Source organism: Drosophila suzukii (assembly GCF_043229965.1).
Source record: "Drosophila suzukii chromosome Y unlocalized genomic scaffold, CBGP_Dsuzu_IsoJpt1.0 scf_Y1, whole genome shotgun sequence".
In the NCBI taxonomy this organism is placed as follows: Eukaryota; Metazoa; Arthropoda; class Insecta; order Diptera; family Drosophilidae; genus Drosophila; species Drosophila suzukii.
Window position 1 is genome coordinate 572,963 of NW_027255895.1, and position 18,215 is coordinate 591,177.

General features: G+C 54.9%; 1 pseudogene; it reads right to left on the reverse strand.

Moving 5' to 3' along the window:
* Positions 1-3,264: 3,264 nt before the first annotated feature.
* LOC139353934 (eukaryotic translation initiation factor 3 subunit J-like) lies at positions 3,265-15,503 on the reverse strand (annotated as a pseudogene).
* Between the last annotated feature and the right edge of the window lie 2,712 nt (positions 15,504-18,215).

Sequence of the window (18,215 nt, forward strand, 5' to 3'; positions counted from 1 at the left end):
TGAGATCCAGAGGGCATCACACGGCTAGGTCAAGGCGGTCGATTAACCCTGTCCACAAAGTCCTGGCGTTACGCCTGGAAAGAGTATAACAAGCCAGAAGGGAGAGCGGTCGATCGGTACGGTCTCGAGTGGAATTGTCCAGGAGAGCCCTACGGATTCGACTTGCGAGGTCCCGGAGCGGCGTGCCCGAACCCCAAATATAACAAGCCAGAAGGGAGAGCGGTCGATCGGTACGGTCTCGAGTGGAATTGTCCAGGAGAGCCCTACAGATTCGACTTGCGAGGTCCCGGAGCGGCGTGCCCGAACCCCGAGTACCAAAAGCCACACGGAAACGTCCCGGACAAAAAGCAAAAGGGTGAGGCTAGGGTGGAACGTTCGTTTACACTAGGCGTGGAAGCGAAGTAAGGCGCGAGGCAGCTTCCTGGCGTTACCGCCTTGACTGTCCGCGCGGGCTGAGCAGAAACCCCAGTGGGACCATCCGGGACAGAGCAAGGGACAGGCGGCGGTGTGTCGAAAGGAGCGATCCTGGAGAGCGCAGCTTCTGTTCACCCTAGTCTGAGAACGGTGACGCTTCCCTAAGCCCGTACGGCCGATACCCCTCGCGAGTCCGAGTCGTTACCAGCAGTCACCAAGTCACGCGTGAGAAGTGAACCGCGAGCGAGCATCTTCAGGGAGCTGCGAGGATCTTCAGGGAGCTGCGAGGATCTTCAGGGAGCGGCGAGGATCTTCAGGGAGCTGCGAGTATCTTCAGGGAGCTACAGGACTGGAGCACCGAGTCATCAAGGCGAGAGGTCGTAGAGTCATCCAGGACCGTCGGAAGCACCGAGGGTCACCAGCAACGAGTCAAAGCCAACCAAGCGACTAAGACACTTGTAATAAGTGCGCCGCCACGTTGGGCGCCAGATGTAACGAACTGATTTTTATTGTCTGCTCGCTACGAGATTCGTGCGGCTAGCTCAGTATATTGTGTGTTCGTCCCACCAAATTTATATTAACGTGACCGCCCAGTAGCTCAGTGAGAAAGCACAGAATTCAGGGGTTCGTATTGGGTTTTATTGCGGGTATATTATTACAAGTGTCTTAGTCGCTTGGTTGGCTTTGACTCGTTGCTGGTGACCCTCGGTGCTTCCCACGGTCCTGGATGACTCTACGACCTCTCGCCTTGATGACTCGGTGCTCCAGTCCTGTAGCTCCCTGAAGATACTCGCAGCTCCCTGAAGATCCTCGCCGCTCCCTGAAGATCCTCGCAGCTCCCTGAAGATCCTCGCAGCTCCCTGAAGATGCTCGCTCGCGGTTCACTTCTCACGCGTGACTTGGTGACTGCTGGTAACGACTCGGACTCGCGAGGGGTATCGGCCGTACGGGCTTAGGGAAGCGTCACCGTTCTCAGACTAGGGTGAACAGAAGCTGCGCTCTCCAGGATCGCTCCTTTCGACACACCGCCGCCTGTCCCTTGCTCTGTCCCGGATGGTCCCACTGGGGTTTCTGCTCAGCCCGCGCGGACAGTCAAGGCGGTAACGCCAGGAAGCTGCCTCGCGCCTTACTTCGCTTCCACGCCTAGTGTAAACGAACGTTCCACCCTAGCCTCACCCTTTTGCTTTTTGTCCGGGACGTTTCCGTGTGGCTTTTGGTACTCGGGGTTCGGGCACGCCGCTCCGGGATCTCGCAAGTCGAATCCGTAGGGCTCTCCTGGACAATTCCACTCGAGACCGTACCGATCGACCGCTCTCCCTTCTGGCTTTTTATATTTGGGGTTCGGGCACGCCGCTCCGGGACCTCGCAAGTCGAATCCGTAGGGCTCTCCTGGACAATTCCACTCGAGACCTTACTGATCGACCGCTCTCCCTTCTGGCTTGTTATACTCTTTCCAGGCGTAACCCCAGGACTTTGTGGACAGGGTTAATCGACCGCCTTGACCTAGCCGTGCGATGCCCTCTGGATCTCAGCTACCTGCGTCTCAATTCGGAGATTCCTGGTATCCCAATCCCGAACGTCTCGACGTAGCAATCTCGCTCCTTGTAGGCTCCCACGGCGCTGCTTCTCTGGCGACTCGACTTGCTGCTGCTCCCTTGTAGGTTATCTGGTTGTTTGATTGTTCACTTTGGTATCTGAGCGATCTTGACGGTTTGACTCCTTGTGATCGACTGATCCAGCTGCCAGCGCTCTGCGGCCTTATATAGGGCCTCCAAGCACCGTTATTTCCCTTTTGCGCACGGCCCGCTGGACCTCTCCACTTTGGGTCCAAAGTCCGTGCCTCCTGGACGACCCACTTGTCCTTTATGTACCGCTTCCAATGGATGTTCCGCCCACTGCTGCCGTTCCGCTGATTCCCGTGCCGCTTGTGGCACGACTGTGTGCCGCTCCACTGCCGAGATGTGGCACTTCCTCTCCCGGTCCAAAGTTCACGGGAGAGTCCAAAGTCCAGAGGAGTTCCGTTATCCCCTTCTGCATACGGCACTCTTGCTCTGCCCGCGAAGTCTCCATTCTCTCTCGATCTCCATCCTTGGTCTCCAATCTCTCTCGCTCTCCTTCATTGGTCTCCAAACTCTCTCGCTCTCCATCCTTGGTCTCCAATCTCTCTCGCTCTCCTTCATTGGTCTCCAAACTCTCTCGCTCTCCTTCGTTGGTCTCCAAACTCTCTCGATCTCCCCGCCGCGCCGTTACTACGCGAATTCGCCGCGTATCTGGTAAGCGGCCGGCCATCTGCTGCTGCTTCTATTTGTGGGGAGTTATTCAACTCCTCACATTCCCCCCTTACTTCGGGAAACATTTAAGACTGGTTCCTACTCTCCGGCGTTTCCTTGCTTATCCTAGCCTTTGAGTCCTTGTGATTCCCGCGGCGCTCCCTCGTTGCTCCCTCGATGCTCCCTCGACGCTCCTAACTCCCTTGAGTTTCTACAGCGGGGGTCATCCTCCTCGTAGCAACTTTAAATCTCCCGCGCCGATATTTCCTGTGTTGTGTGCCCATCGATCGCACTATCGTCCAGTGCCAATCGATCGCCTATCGAGGCGCCCCCTTCCCTGGCTCATGGTGATTTTGCAACTTTCTAGGTAAGTTTTCGCATTTCCTCACTCCTTCCTATTTCATCCTTTCTCTCTCCACACGACCTCTCTCGCCTCTCGTCTCTCTCTCTCGCCCTTCAATCGTCCTCAGCCGGCTGAGCCTGGCTTTACGCTGGCAACACTCGAACGCTGGTGCGGAGAGGACTTCGCATTTGCTTCGCTGCAGGTAAGTATTTCGGTGTCGCTTGGCTGCTTCCTGTATTAACCCAGTATGATTTTCAGAATGCTGGAGCTGCCATGTATGCCCCTTACTTCTGGCCCCTGTTTCAGCTTTTCCGAGTGCAATGTCTCCACGGTCATTTCGACCCTTTTGATGTCAGCGGCGCTCAGGTTCACGCATAGGCTGCGCAACAGATCTTCGACGAACTGGGGAAAGTGCTCCGATTCCCGGAACTGGGCCACCTTCCAGCTGATCGTGGCGCCGAACTCCTTGAACTCCTCCTTGCTTTCCGGATTGAAGGCATCGAGGCCGCCGCTCGTACTCGTCACGCCGAAGGCGTCTTGGGCGTGTTTGAGGTCTGAGGCCTCCTGGATCTTTTGCAGGCGCAGCTTCTCGGCCAGTTTATCCTCTGGTGATAAGTTAGCCAGTCGTTCCGCCTCCGCTTCCTCTTCCAGCCGCGCTTGCTGCTCCAATTTAGCATTTAGTGCCTTGCTTGGCTTGGTTTTTGGCTGGGGCTTCTGTTTTCGTGGGCTTCTCCTCGTCCTTCTTACTACCCAGATCTACGGTACAGCTCTCTGCTCTGTGCCGTCTTCCCCCTTCCTTCGGCAGACTTTTGATGCGTGTTTTTCTTTTCCTCCGATCAGTCCCAATCGAGACCTTAGACGCTCTGGTTCGCTCCCTTTGTTCTTAACGTTCTCCTGATGTCCTTTATGTGTTTCATTGCGCCTTTGTAGATGACCTGTAGTATCCTTGGAGGTATCCTTGGAATTTGTTCGTAGTATCCTTTGGGAATCCTTGCAGGTATCCTTGGACTCTTTCCGTAGTACCCTTTGGGAATCCTTGGACGTATCCTTTGACTCCTTTCGTAGTATCCTTTGGGCATCCTTGAAGGTATTCTTGGACACCCTTCGTAGTATCCTTTGGGCATCCTTGAAGGTATTCTTGGACACCCTTCGTAGTATCCTTTGGGCATCCTTGAAGGTATTCTTGGACACCCTTCGTAGTATCCTTTGGGCATCCTTGAAGGTATTCTTGGACACCCTTCGTAGTATCCTTTGGGCATCCTTGAAGGTATTCTTGGACACCCTTCGTAGTATCCTTTGGGCATCCTTGAAGGTATTCTTGGACACCCTTCGTAGTATCCTTTGGGCATCCTTGAAGGTATTCTTGGACACCCTTCGTAGTATCCTTTGGGCATCCTTGAAGGTATTCTTGGACACCCTTCGTAGTATCCTTTGGGCATCCTTGAAGGTATTCTTGGACACCCTTCGTAGTATCCTTTGGGCATCCTTGAAGGTATTCTTGGACACCCTTCGTAGTATCCTTTGGGCATCCTTGGAGGTATCCTTGGGATCCTTTCGTAGTATCCTTTGGTCATCCTTGTGGGTATCCTTGGACTTTTAATGTTGTTTTGCATCTGTTGTGTCTGCTTGCTGTAGCCGCTCGCCTGTGTTTTCCGTTTGTTGCTGTTTCAGCTCGCTTACGTGGATGGTCCGCTCTTTCTTTGTGTTTGTGTGTCTTATTTTGCAGATTACTGGTGACGCAAAACCTATGACTTGGTAAGGTCCGTCGTATCTTGGGGCCAATTTTGCTGCGAACCCCTCGGCCGCTTTTGATAAATGGTGTTCCTTGGCCCACACGACGTCACCCACCTTTGGCGTCCATTGCCTCCTCCTTAGGTTATAATGCCTAGCCTGGTCCTGGGATGCTTTCTCCAGGTTCCGCCTTACAATCTCGAAGATTTCCCTGAGTTTGTTAGCATTCTCTTCCGGGGTCTCTGTCGGTCGTCCGGTCCCTACGGTTTCTCTGTCGTATAGGGCGCTCGGTAGTCTTGGTTCTCTGCCTTGGGTAATGAACGACGGTGTGTAACCTGTGGATTCTGAAACGCTCGTGTTTACTGCCAGCATGATTTCTGGCCATTTTTCGTCCCAGTCTCTTTGGTTCTGCCCTGCGAACTGCTCAATCATTGTTTTCACCGTCCTATTGGCTCTCTCAGTCGGGTTCTCCTGTGGGGTGTATGGAGCTGTGAACTGTTGCCTGGCTCCCATTTCGGCCAGGAAACTCTTGAAGGTTTTGCTGGTAAACTGGACTCCGTTGTCCGTTATGACTATTTTGGGGACCCCATACCTCGCGATTATGCGTTCTTTGAAAGCTTTCATTAGGGATTCGGCCGTCGCGCTTCGCAGCGGCACCAACTCAGTCCACTTGGAGAACCTGTCTATCAATACCAGTAGCATTTGGTTGCCGTGTTTCGAACGCGGCAGGGGTCCGACGAAGTCCGCACATACCGTAGCCCATGGTTCCTCTGGCACCTGCGTAAGCATTTTCCCAGCCATTTGCATCTGATTCGGCTTGAACCTCATGCATGTCTCGCATACTCGCACGTGGGCTCGGGCGTCTCTGTGCATTCCTGGCCAGTAGTACCGGGCTGCCAGACGTGCTATTGTCTTTCGGCTTCCTACATGGCCAGCCGCCGGTGAGTCGTGGTTCTCCTTCAGCACCGTTTCCCGCAGCGCTTTCGGGACGCACATCTTCCATGTTGCAACATCTTCGCTGCCCGCTCTATGGGGTATATTCCTGTACAGGGTGTTACCCTCCATCACGTAGTCTGGATACTTTTGCGGCTGGGTCCTTATCTTTTCGCGCATTTCCAGAATCCAGCTGCATGCTGCAGAAGCTTCCGCCGCCGACGTCTCCTTGATCCCTCGAAGCGTTTCCGGCAGTGGCTGCCTTGACAAAGCGTCTGCCACCACGTTGAGTTGCCCTTTCCTGTACGCTATTTCGAAGTCGTACTGCTGCAACTCCAGGGCCCATCTGGCGATCCTCCCTGAAGGGCTCTCTATGCTGTTGAGCCACTTCAGTGCCATGTGGTCGGTTACTACTTTAAAGTGGTAACCTTCCAGATACGGCTTGAGCTTTCGGATTGCCCAGACGATTGCCAAGCACTCCTTCTCGGTTGTTGAGTAATTCTTCTCAGCGCCGTTGAGCGTTCGGCTTGAGTAAGAGATTACCTTTTCGCCTCGTTCAGTTTCCTGGGTCAAGATTGCCCCGATGCCGTAGTCGCTTGCGTCAGTTTGCAAGATGAATGGTTTGTCGAAGTCCGGGCATGCCAGTACGGGGTCTGCGACGAGTCTTGCCTTCACCTCTTCGAACGCCGTCTGATGTTCCTGTGTCCACACCCATTTATTGCCCTTGCGTAGCAGATCGTTGAGAGGTTTGACTATTTTTGCGAAGTCAGGTACAAACCGGCGGTACCATGATGCTACGCCCAGGTACTGTCGGAGCTCTTTTACTGTCGATGGTGGTTCTAGTTCGGCGATGGCTGCTACCTTTTCCGGATCCGTGCCTATTCCTTCGCTAGTCACTCGATGACCGAGATATAACAGCTCTTTCTTAAAAAATTGACACTTCTCCGGGTTTAATCTCAGATTTGCCTCCTTTAGTCGTCGGAAAACTTCCTTTAGGTTGGCCTTATGTTCTTCCAGCGAGCGCCCGATCACTATGATGTCGTCCTGGTAAGCAAATGCGTGCGGCGACATTTCTGGGCCGATCACCCGGTCCAGCACCCGTTGAAAAGTCGCAGACGCCGAATGAAGTCCGAATGGCATTACTTTCCATTGGAATAAACCTTTCCCCGGCACTGTAAATGCCGTATACTGCCTGCTGTCCGCTTTCAGTGGGATTTGCCAGTACCCATCCTTTAGGTCCAAGCTGCTGATGTACCGTGCTTCCCTCAGTTGGTCGAGAATATAATTTATTCGGGGCATCGGGTAGGCATCCTTTACAGATTTGGCGTTTATTTGCCTAAAGTCGACGCACAGTCTCCATTTGCCCGTCTTTTTTCTAACCATCACGATGGGAGAACTGTATGGGCTTGTTGAGTGTTCGATGTATCCCATTTGGAGAAGCTCGTCCACCTTCGCATTGATCTCCTCTTGAACTTTCGGATTCTTGGGATAGTATCGCTGCTTTATTGGTTTGTCGTCTTTCATCGTGATCTGATGCTCTGCCATGTTTGATGTTCCCTTCATGCTGCTGAAAGTCGATAGCTCTGCCTCCAGGAATTTCGTCGTGTCGTCATCTTCGCTTGCCCGTTGTACGACTGCCACCGACAACTTTTCCTCGAGCCATCCCTTGTGACGATTCCTGGCCGGTATTATCACTTCGTGTCCAGCGCACTTAATTTCGGTACCGACTTGTGTTAGAAAGTTCCATCCCAACACCAATGAATCCACTACTCCTGGTAGTATCAGCAGGCTCATGCTCAGTCGCTTGTTCCCGAACGCAATTTCCACCTCCAGCTGCTCATCGATTCCGCCACATCTTCCGTCTGCCAACCTAACTTGCCGTCGTATCCTCGTAATCTTTCCGAGGGCAGCCAGGTCGTCCGCCAGCTCTTTGCTTATAAAGCTTGCTGTTGCCCCGGTGTCGATTGTGGCCTTGTATGTGCCCCCACCAATCGTCACCGCTGCGGACAACTGCTGCTCCTCCTCGATCAGCTTTCCCGTTAGTTTGGAGAGGTAGCATCTTGCGACCCCCGCTCGCCTCTCTGCGGCTGAGATCGCTGGGCATTTCCCGCCTGCTGGCAGCATTCAACGCTCCTGACGCCTACTCTCCCGCACACCCAGCAGAACAACAGGCGTTGGTGCCGACATCCCCGCGCCCAGTGTCCATGACCGCCGCACTTTCGGCAGGCCTCCTGGGGGTCTGTGATGTGTGTCGTTTCACGAGGCCTTTGTGTTGTACTTGGTGGCCTCCAAACATTGTTTGCTGGTTGCATCTGTTGCTGTTGTGGTGGTGTCCATTGGCCTCCGCGTGGTGCTCCTGTTGCCTGCTGCCGTGGTACTCGGTTAGGTGGCGACCATTGGTCGTTTCCCCGCGTCTCCTGGATTCCTGTCTCTTCGCATCTTCTGCATGTTACCTGCGCTGGCGATGACGACTTGTTCTTCGAGAATTTGTTTTCTTGCGCGAACGCTTCCCGCTCCTTTTCCAGTTCTTCATACTCGTCTGCTAATATCATCAGCGTGTCCAGGTCCGACACTTTGTATGCCCTTAGGAAGATCCTTAGACTGGGGGTGCAGTTCTCTTTAATGACCCTTAACGTCTCTTTCGTAGAATAGTTAAGTGGCCTCACCATCGTCTGCATGTCGATCATGTAGTCCTTGAACGACTCGCTGAAGCCTTGCTTCCTTTGCCGGACCTGGTCCGCCAGCCTGGTGAAGAAGTCTCTTGGCAGGAAATATGTGTGGAAGCTTTCAATGAATTCTGCCCATGTTCTCCATTGCTTATTGTTGGCGATGAACCATTTCAAGGCCCTTCCTTTTAGCCACTCCGGCATCGCTCGAGGGATCATATCAAGCTTCAAACCGTACGTGTTGGCGGACCATTCTACCTGCTCCAGGAACTCGAATGGTTTTTCCGCCCCGTCGAACCTGAACGACCATTCGCGGACCTGCTTAGCGACCTTTGCATAGTCCGACTGGCTTGGTCTCGGGATCAGCGCTGCTGCTTTCTTTTCTTGGCTTGACTCTCTCCTGTGGGCCTCTTTCTGTATGTTGTCAACGCTCAGGCTTGCCACCAGGTTGTCCCCTTCAGCGTTCGTTAACGTAATGCTTGGGCCGGCTCTGTCGTAGTATGTCGCCTCTAGCTCGGCCCAGATGTCGACGAGTTGTGGATCGTTCTCTGTTTCGGAGTAGTATTCCGATAGTGCCTTCCTCATGTCGTCTAGCCTGCCCTCCAGGGCGACGTTGAGCCTCTGTGCGACATGGGCGAAGTCTTCCTTCTTGAGGCGGTAAATCCACTTCTTTCCCATTTTTACTGTGCTGTTCTCACTGTTGGAACAATCACGTTGGGCGCCAGATGTAACGAACTGATTTTTATTGTCTGCTCGCTACGAGATTCGTGCGGCTAGCTCAGTATATTGTGTGTTCGTCCCACCAAATTTATATTAACGTGACCGCCCAGTAGCCCAGTGAGAAAGCATAGAATTCACGGGTTCGTATTGGGTTTTATTGCGGGTATATTATTACAAGTGTCTTAGTCGCTTGGTTGGCTTTGACTCGTTGCTTGTGACCTTCGGTGCTTCCGCCGGTCCTGGATGACTCTACGACCTCTCGCCTTGATGACTCGGTGCTCCCGTCCTGTAGCTCCCTGAAGATACTCGCAGCTCCCTGAAGATCCTCGCCGCTCCCTGAAGATCCTCGCAGCTCCCTGAAGATGCTCGCTCGCGGTTCGCTTCTCACGCGTGACTTGGTGACTGCTGGTAACGACTCGGACTCGCGAGGGGCATCGGCCGTACGGGCTTAGGGAAGCGTCACCGTTCTCAGACTAATGTGAACAGAAGCTGCGCTCTCCAGGATCGCTCCTTTCGACACACCGCCGCCTGTCCCTTGCTCTGTCCCGGATGGTCCCACTGGGGTTTCTGCTCAGCCCGCGCGGACAGTCAAGGCGGTAACGCCAGGAAGCTGCCTCGCGCCTTACTTCGCTTCCACGCCTAGTGTAAACGAACGTTCCACCCTAGCCTCACCCTTTTGCTTTTTGTCCGGGACGTTCCCGTGTGGCTTATGGTGCTCGGGGTTCGGGCACGCCGCTCCGGGACCTCGCAAATCGAATCCGTAGGGCTCTCCTGGACAATTCCACTCGAGACCGTACCGATCGACCGCTCTCCCTTCTGGCTTGTTATATTCGTGGTTCGGGCACGCCGCTCCGGGACCTCGCAAGTCGAATCCGTAGGGCTCTCCTGGACAATTCCACTCGAGACCTTACTGATCGACCGCTCTCCCTTCTGGCTTGTTATACTCTTTCCAGGCGTAACGCCAGGACTGTGTGGACAGGATTAACCGACCGCCTTGACCTAGCCGTGTGATGCCCTCTGGATCTCAGCTACCTGCGTCTCAATTCGGAGATTCCTGGTATCCCAATCCCGAACGTCTCGACGTAGCAATCTCGCTCCTTGTAGGCACCCACGGCGCTGCTTCTCTGGCGACTCGACTTGCTGCTGCTCCCTTGTAGATTATCTGGTTGTTTGATTGTTCACTTTGGTATCTGAGTGATCTTGACGGTTTGACTCCTTGTGATCGACTGATCCAGCTGCCAGCGCTCTGCGGCCTTATATAGGGCCTCCAAGCACCGTTATTTCCCTTTTGCGCACGGCCCGCTGGATCTCTCCACTTTGGGTCCAAAGTCCGTGCCTCCTGGATGACCCACTTGTCCTTTATGTACCGCTTCCAATGGATGTTCCGCCCACTGCTGCCGTTCCGCTGATTCCCGTGCCGCTTGTGGCACGCCTGTGTGCCGCTCCACTGCCGAGATGTGGCACTTCCTCTCCCGGTCCAAAGTTCACGGGAGAGTCCAAAGTCCAGAGGAGTTCCGTTATCCCCTTCTGCATACGGCACTCTTGCTCTGCCCGCGAAGTCTCCATTCTCTCTCGATCTCCATCCTTGGTCTCCAATCTCTCTCGCTCTCCTTCGTTAGTCTCCAAACTCTCTCGATCTCCCCGCCGCGCCGTTACTACGCGAATTCGCCGCGTATCTGGTAAGCGGCCGGCCATCTGCTGCTGCTTCTATTTGTGGGGAGTTATTCAACTCCTCACACCATTTATTGCCCTTGCGTAGCAGATCGTTCAGAGGTTTGACTATTTTTGCGAAGTCAGGTACAAACCGGCGGTACCATGATGCTACGCCCAGGTACTGTCGGAGCTCTCTTACTGTCGATGGTGGTTCTAGTTCGGCGATGGCTGCTACCTTTTCCGGATCCGTGCCTATTCCTTCGCTAGTCACTCGATGACCGAGATATAACAGCTCTTTCTTAAAAAATTGACACTTCTCCGGGTTTAATCTCAGATTTGCCTCCTTTAGTCGTCGGAAAACTTCCTTTAGGTTGGCCTTATGTTCTTCCAGCGAGCGCCCGATCACTATGATGTCGTCCTGGTAAGCAAATGCGTGCGGCGACATTTCTGGGCCGATCACCCGGTCCAGCACCCGTTGAAAAGTCGCAGACGCCGAATGAAGTCCGAATGGCATTACTTTCCATTGGAATAAACCTTTCCCGGGCACTGTAAATGCCGTATACTGCCTGCTGTCCGCTTTCAGTGGGATTTGCCAGTACCCATCCTTTAGGTCCAAGCTGCTGATGTACCGTGCTTCCCTCAATTGGTCGAGAATATAATTTATTCGGGGCATCGGGTAGGCATCCTTCACAGATTTAGCGTTTATTTGCCTAAAGTCGACGCACAGTCTCCATTTGCCCGTCTTTTTTTTAACCATCACGATGGGAGAACTGTATGGGCTTGTTGAGTGTTCTATGTATCCCATTTGGAGAAGCTCGTCCACCTTCGCATTGATCTCCCCACGTTGGGCGCCAGCGGCGTGCCCGAACCCCGAGTACCAAAAGCCACACGGAAACGTCCCGGACAAAAAGCAAAAGGGTGAGGCTAGGGTGGAACGTTCGTTTACACTAGGCGTGGAAGCGAAGTAAGGCGCGAGGCAGCTTCCTGGCGTTACCGCCTTGACTGTCCGCGCGGGCTGAGCAGAAACCCCAGTGGGACCATCCAGGACAGAGCAAGGGACAGGCGGCGGTGTGTCGAAAGGAGCGATCCTGGAGAGCGCAGCTTCTGTTCACCCTAGTCTGAGAACGGTGACGCTTCCCTAAGCCCGTACGGCCGATACCCCTCGCGAGTCCGAGTCGTTACCAGCAGTCACCAAGTCACGCGTGAGAAGTGAACCGCGAGCGAGCATCTTCAGGGAGCTGCGAGGATCTTCAGGGAGCTGCGAGGATCTTCAGGGAGCGGCGAGGATCTTCAGGGAGCTGCGAGTATCTTCAGGGAGCTACAGGACTGGAGCACCGAGTCATCAAGGCGAGAGGTCGTAGAGTCATCCAGGACCGTCGGAAGCACCGAGGGTCACCAGCAACGAGTCAAAGCCAACCAAGCGACTAAGACACTTGTAATAATATACCCGCAATAAAACCCAATACGAACCCCTGAATTCTGTGCTTTCTCACTGAGCTACTGGGCGGTCACGTTAATATAAATTTGGTGGGACGAACACACAATATACTGAGCTAGCCGCACGAATCTCGTAGCGAGCAGACAATAAAAATCAGTTCGTTACATCTGGCGCCCAACGTGGATGTAACGAACTGATTTTTTATTGTCTGCTCGCTACGAGATTCGTGCGGCTAGCTCAGTATATTGTGTGTTCGTCCCACCAAATTTATATTAACGTGACCGCCCAGTAGCTCAGTGAGAAAGCACAGAATTCACGGGTTCGTATTGGGTTTTATTGTGGGTATATTATTACAAGTGTCTTAGTCGCTTGGTTGGCTTTGACTCGTTGCTTGTGACCTTCGGTGCTTCCGACGGTCCTGGATGACTCTACGACCTCTCGCCTTGATGACTCGGTGCTCCCGTCCTGTAGCTCCCTGAAGATACTCGCAGCTCCCTGAAGATCCTCGCCGCTCCCTGAAGATCCTCGCAGCTCCCTGAAGATGCTCGCTCGCGGTTCACTTCTCACGCGTGACTTGGTGACTGCTGGTAACGACTCGGACTCGCGAGGGGTATCGGCCGTACGGGCTTAGGGAAGCGTCACCGTTCTCAGACTAGGGTGAACAGAAGCTGCGCTCTCCAGGATCGCTCCTTTCGACACACCGCCGCCTGTCCCTTGCTCTGTCCCGGATGGTCCCACTGGGGTTTCTGCTCAGCCCGCGCGGACAGTCAAGGCGGTAACGCCAGGAAGCTGCCTCGCGCCTTACTTCGCTTCCACGCCTAGTGTAAACGAACGTTCCACCCTAGCCTCACCCTTTTGCTTCTTGTCCGGGACGTTTCCGTGTGGCTTTTGGTACTCGGGGTTCGGGCACGCCGCTCCGGGACCTCGCAAGTCGAATCCGTAGGGCTCTCCTGGACAATTCCACTCGAGACCGTACCGATCGACCGCTCTCCCTTCTGGCTTGTTATATTTGGGGTTCGGGCACGCCGCTCCGGGACCTCGCAAGTCGAATCCGTAGGGCTCTCCTGGACAATTCCACTCGAGACCTTACTGATCGACCGCTCTCCCTTCTGGCTTGTTATACTCTTTCCAGGCGTAACGCCAGGACTTTGTGGACAGGGTTAATCGACCGCCTTGACCTAGCCGTGTGATGCCCTCTGGATCTCAGCTACCTGCGTCTCAATTCGGAGATTCCTGGTATCCCAATCCCGAACGTCTCGACGTAGCAATCTCGCTCCTTGTAGGCTCCCACGGCGCTGCTTCTCTGGCGACTCGACTTGCTGCTGCTCCCTTGTAGGTTATCTGGTTGTTTGATTGTTCACTTTGGTATCTGAGCGATCTTGACGGTTTGACTCCTTGTGATCGACTGATCCAGCTGCCAGCGCTCTGCGGCCTTATATAGGGCCTCCAAGCACCGTTATTTCCCTTTTGCGCACGGCCCGCTGGATCTCTCCACTTTGGGTCCAAAGTCCGTGCCTCCTGGACGACCCACTTGTCCTTTATGTACCGCTTCCAATGGATGTTCCGCCCACTGCTGCCGTTCCGCTGATTCCCGTGCCGCTTGTGGCACGCCTGTGTGCCGCTCCACTGCCGAGATGTGGCACTTCCTCTCCCGGTCCAAAGTTCACGGGAGAGTCCAAAGTCCAGAGGAGTTCCGTTATCCCCTTCTGCATACGGCACTCTTGCTCTGCCCGCGAAGTCTCCATTCTCTCTCGATCTCCATCCTTGGTCTCCAATCTCTCTCGCTCTCCTTCATTGGTCTCCAAACTCTCTCGCTCTCCATCCTTGGTCTCCAATCTCTCTCGCTCTCCTTCATTGGTCTCCAAACTCTCTCGCTCTCCTTCGTTGGTCTCCAAACTCTCTCGATCTCCCCGCCGCGCCGTTACTACGCGAATTCGCCGCGTATCTGGTAAGCGGCCGGCCATCTGCTGCTGCTTCTATTTGTGGGGAGTTATTCAACTCCTCACATTCCCCCTTACTTCGGGAAACATTTAAGACTGGTTCCTACTCTCCGGCGTTTCCTTGCTTATCCTAGCCTTTGAGTCCTTGTGATTCCCGCGGCGCTCCCTCGTTGCTCCCTCGATGCTCCCTCGCTCTCCTTCATTGGTCTCCAAACTCTCTCGCTCTCCTTCGTTGGTCTCCAAACTCTCTCGATCTCCCCGCCGCGCCGTTACTACGAGAATTCGCCGCGTATCTGGTAAGCGGCCGGCCATCTGCTGCTGCTTCTATTTGTGGGGAGTTATTCAACTCCTCACATTCCCCCCTTACTTCGGGAAACATTTAAGACTGGTTCCTACTCTCCGGCGTTTCCTTGCTTATCCTAGCCTTTGAGTCCTTGTGATTCCCGCGGCGCTCCCTCGTTGCTCCCTCGATGCTCCCTCGACGCTCCTAACTCCCTTGAGTTTCTACAGCGGGGGTCATCCTCCTCGTAGCAACTTTAAATCTCCCGCGCCGATTTTTCCTGTGTTCCCACTGGGACATCGATACTCCTGGGCTATCGATCCCCAGCTCGCTGCTCATTGCTGCGTCTCACTCCTTTCCGTGTTTCCTCCGCCTGGTCACACCATTCGTGCGTGATCGATATTTATTCGCTATCGACGGTGCGGCGTTGCCACCTGCTCGTTGCGATACTTCCACCTTGGCCGATATTTCCATTGTCGTGTGCCCATCGATCGCACTATCGTCCAGTGCCAATCGATCGCCTATCGAGGCGCCCCCTTCCCTGGCTCATGGTGATTTTGCAACTTTCTAGGTAAGTTTTCGCATTTCCTCACTCCTTTCTATTTCATCCTTTCTCTCTCCACACGACCTCTCTCGCCTCTCGTCTCTCTCTCTCGCCCTTCAATCGTCCTCATCCGGCTGAGCCTGGCTTTACGCTGGCAACACTCGAACGCTGGTGCGGAGAGGACTTCGCATTTGCTTCGCTGCAGGTAAGTATTTTGGTGTCGCTTGGCTGCTTCCTGTATTAACCCCATATTGATTTCAGGACGCTGAAGCTGCCATGTATGCCCCTTACTTCTGGCCCCTGTTTCAGCCGCGTTTCCCGTTCTATGTCGGTTTTTTTTTTCCTTTTTTTTCTTTCTTTTAAACTCTGTTTTGTCGGTTTATTTAACTTTTATTTTTGCTCTTCGAACACTCTCATGCCCGCCAGCCCTAACCGGACGCGGAACGCGCGCCTCTCTCTCCACACGCGCACGCTGCGCCTGCCGCCCAGGATGCGAGCCTCCTGCACCACCGGTGTCTCCGCGATCCCTTCGGGCCACTCCGTCTCCGCGATTTCTCGCCATCGCTGTCATTCCGGCGCCGACACCGTCCGCGACAACTTTGGCCGGGCCACCACCTCGGACACTTCGGGCGCCGAGTGCTGCCGCTTGAGCGGAGGACGGCCGTTTCTCACGGGCTCAGGCCACACCCAGGGTCCTCGCTCCAGATGCTCCGCGGTTCCTGCGCTCCCGGTAGGCGTTGGCGTCGACGGCCCTGTCCTTGGCGTTGCTGGTCCGGTGCTCGGCGTCGGTGGTGCCCACTGCTCCGGTCTGCCACGGGTCCTGGGGTCCAGCGGGCTCACCCGGGGACCACACTCTTCCCAGATCCGGGGTTCTTCCGCCGCTGCCGTCTCCTCCGCGGGTCCCTCCGGCCAGGTCCAGACGACCGTCTGTTGTCGCCACCTTACCCCTTCGGCCACGAACGTCCGGGTGCTGTGGCTCACGTGGGCCGCCGGGATATCTGTCCGGATGTGTTGCTGCTGCGGTGGTGGCTGCCGCTGCGGTGGTGGCTGCTGCTGTGGTGGCTGCTGCTGCTGTGGTGGCTGCTGCTGCGGTGGTGGCTGCTGCTGCGGTGGCTGCTGCTGCTGCGGTGGCTGCTGCTGCTGCGGTGGCTGCTGCTGCGGTGGCTGCTGCTGCGGTGGTGGCTGCTGCTGCGGTGGCTGCTGCTGCGGTGGCTGCTGCTGCGGTGGTGGCTGCTGCTGCGGTGGCTGCTGCTGCTGCGGTGGCTGCTGCTGCGGTGGCTGCTGCTGCGGTGGCTGCTGCTGCGGTGGTGGCTGCTGCGGTGGTGGCTGCTGCTGCGGTGGTGGCTGCTGCGGTGGTGGCTGCTGCTGCGGTGGCTGCTGCTCGTGCCTCGGCGTGGGCGGTCGCGCTGGCGTCCACCGTGGTGACCCCTCGTACCGCGGTGTGGGCGGGATTTCGGGCAGCCACCGCGGAGGCGAGGACGCCCAATCGTCTGCCACTTCTTGCGGCGTGGTGCAGGGTTCGGGCGCATACCTCGGCGTAGGTGGGTACCCCGGGTTTTCCCACAGCTGCGCCTCCTCCTCCTCGGCCATCCGTAGTTGGGCCTGCCACTCCGGCGTCTCCTCCATCTCCTTCAACCGCCGCTCCTCGTCTCGCCTTCGCGCCTCGCACTTGCGCCGAAATTCCCATGTGGCCGCTACCACAGCCTCGGCATGGCTACTGAGAGCCAGCTGGTCCTGGGGCGACTCTTCGCTGGCCCACTCTACCTCCGCCGCGCCAGTCGGGATGCGGCCGTCGGCCCTGTTGACCGCTTTGCGAAGCCGCCATCGCCGTTGCTCCACCCGTGGGTCCTCCACCAACTCGACGTCGCTGTCGGAGCTGATTACCGGATCGGGGACGCCCCGCCCGGAGATCCGCCGCGAGGTTCGGGTAGGCCGGGCTGCCGACCATCCTTGCCCCGGGCTAGATCCTCCGGACGGCTGGTGGGCAGCCATCATCCTGCGCGCTTCGCTTCTTGTTACACGTGTGCTCATGATTGCTCGTTGATTTTGATTGTGCAGCTGGAGCCTGGGCTCCCTTTAACGACACCACGGTTCCGAGCCTTCCTCTTTGCTCAATCCCGCTATTTCCATCGGCCTCTCCTTCTTACTACTCAGATCTACGGTACAGCTCTCTGCTCTGTACCGTCTTCCCTCTTCCTTCGGCAGACTTTTGATGCGTGTTTTTTCTTTTCCTCCGATCAGTCCCAATTGAGACCTTAGACGCTCTGGTTCGCTTCCTTTGTGTTCTTAACGTTCTCCTGATGTCCTTTATGTGTTTCATTGCGCCTTTGTAGATGACCTGTAGTATCCTTGGAGGTATCCTTGGAATTTGTTCGTAGTATCCTTTGGGCATCCTTGAAGGTATTCTTGGACACCCTTCGTAGTATCCTTTGGGCATCCTTGAAGGTATTCTTGGACACCCTTTGTAGTATCCTTTGGGCATCCTTGAAGGTATTCTTGGACACCCTTCGTAGTATCCTTTGGGCATCCTTGAAGGTATTCTTGGACACCCTTCGTAGTATCCTTTGGGCATCCTTGAAGGTATTCTTGGACACCCTTCGTAGTATCCTTTGGGCATCCTTGAAGGTATTCTTGGACACCCTTCGTAGTATCCTTTGGGCATCCTTGAAGGTATTCTTGGACACCCTTCGTAGTATCCTTTGGGCATCCTTGAAGGTATTCTTGGACACCCTTCGTAGTATCCTTTGGGCATCCTTGAAGGTATTCTTGGACACCCTTCGTAGTATCCTTTGGGCATCCTTGAAGGTATTCTTGGACACCCTTCGTAGTATCCTTTGGGCATCCTTGAAGGTATTCTTGGACACCCTTCGTAGTATCCTTTGGGCATCCTTGGAGGTATCCTTGGGATCCTTTCGTAGTATCCTTTGGTCATCCTTGTGGGTATCCTTGGACTTTTAATGTTGTTTTGCATCTGTTGTGTCTGCTTGCTGTAGCCGCTCGCCTGTGTTTTCCGTTTGTTGCTGTTTCAGCTCGCTTACGTGGATGGTCCGCTCTTTCTTTGTGTTTATGTGTCTTATTTTGCAGATTACTGGTGACGCAAAACCTACGACTTGGTAAGGTCCGTCGTATCTTGGGGCCAATTTTGCTGCGAACCCCTCGGCCGCTTTTGATAAATGGTGTTCCTTGGCCCACACGACGTCACCCACCTTTGGCGTCCATTGCCTCCTCCTTAGGTTATAATGCCTAGCCTGGTCCTGGGATGCTTTCTCCAGGTTCCGCCTTA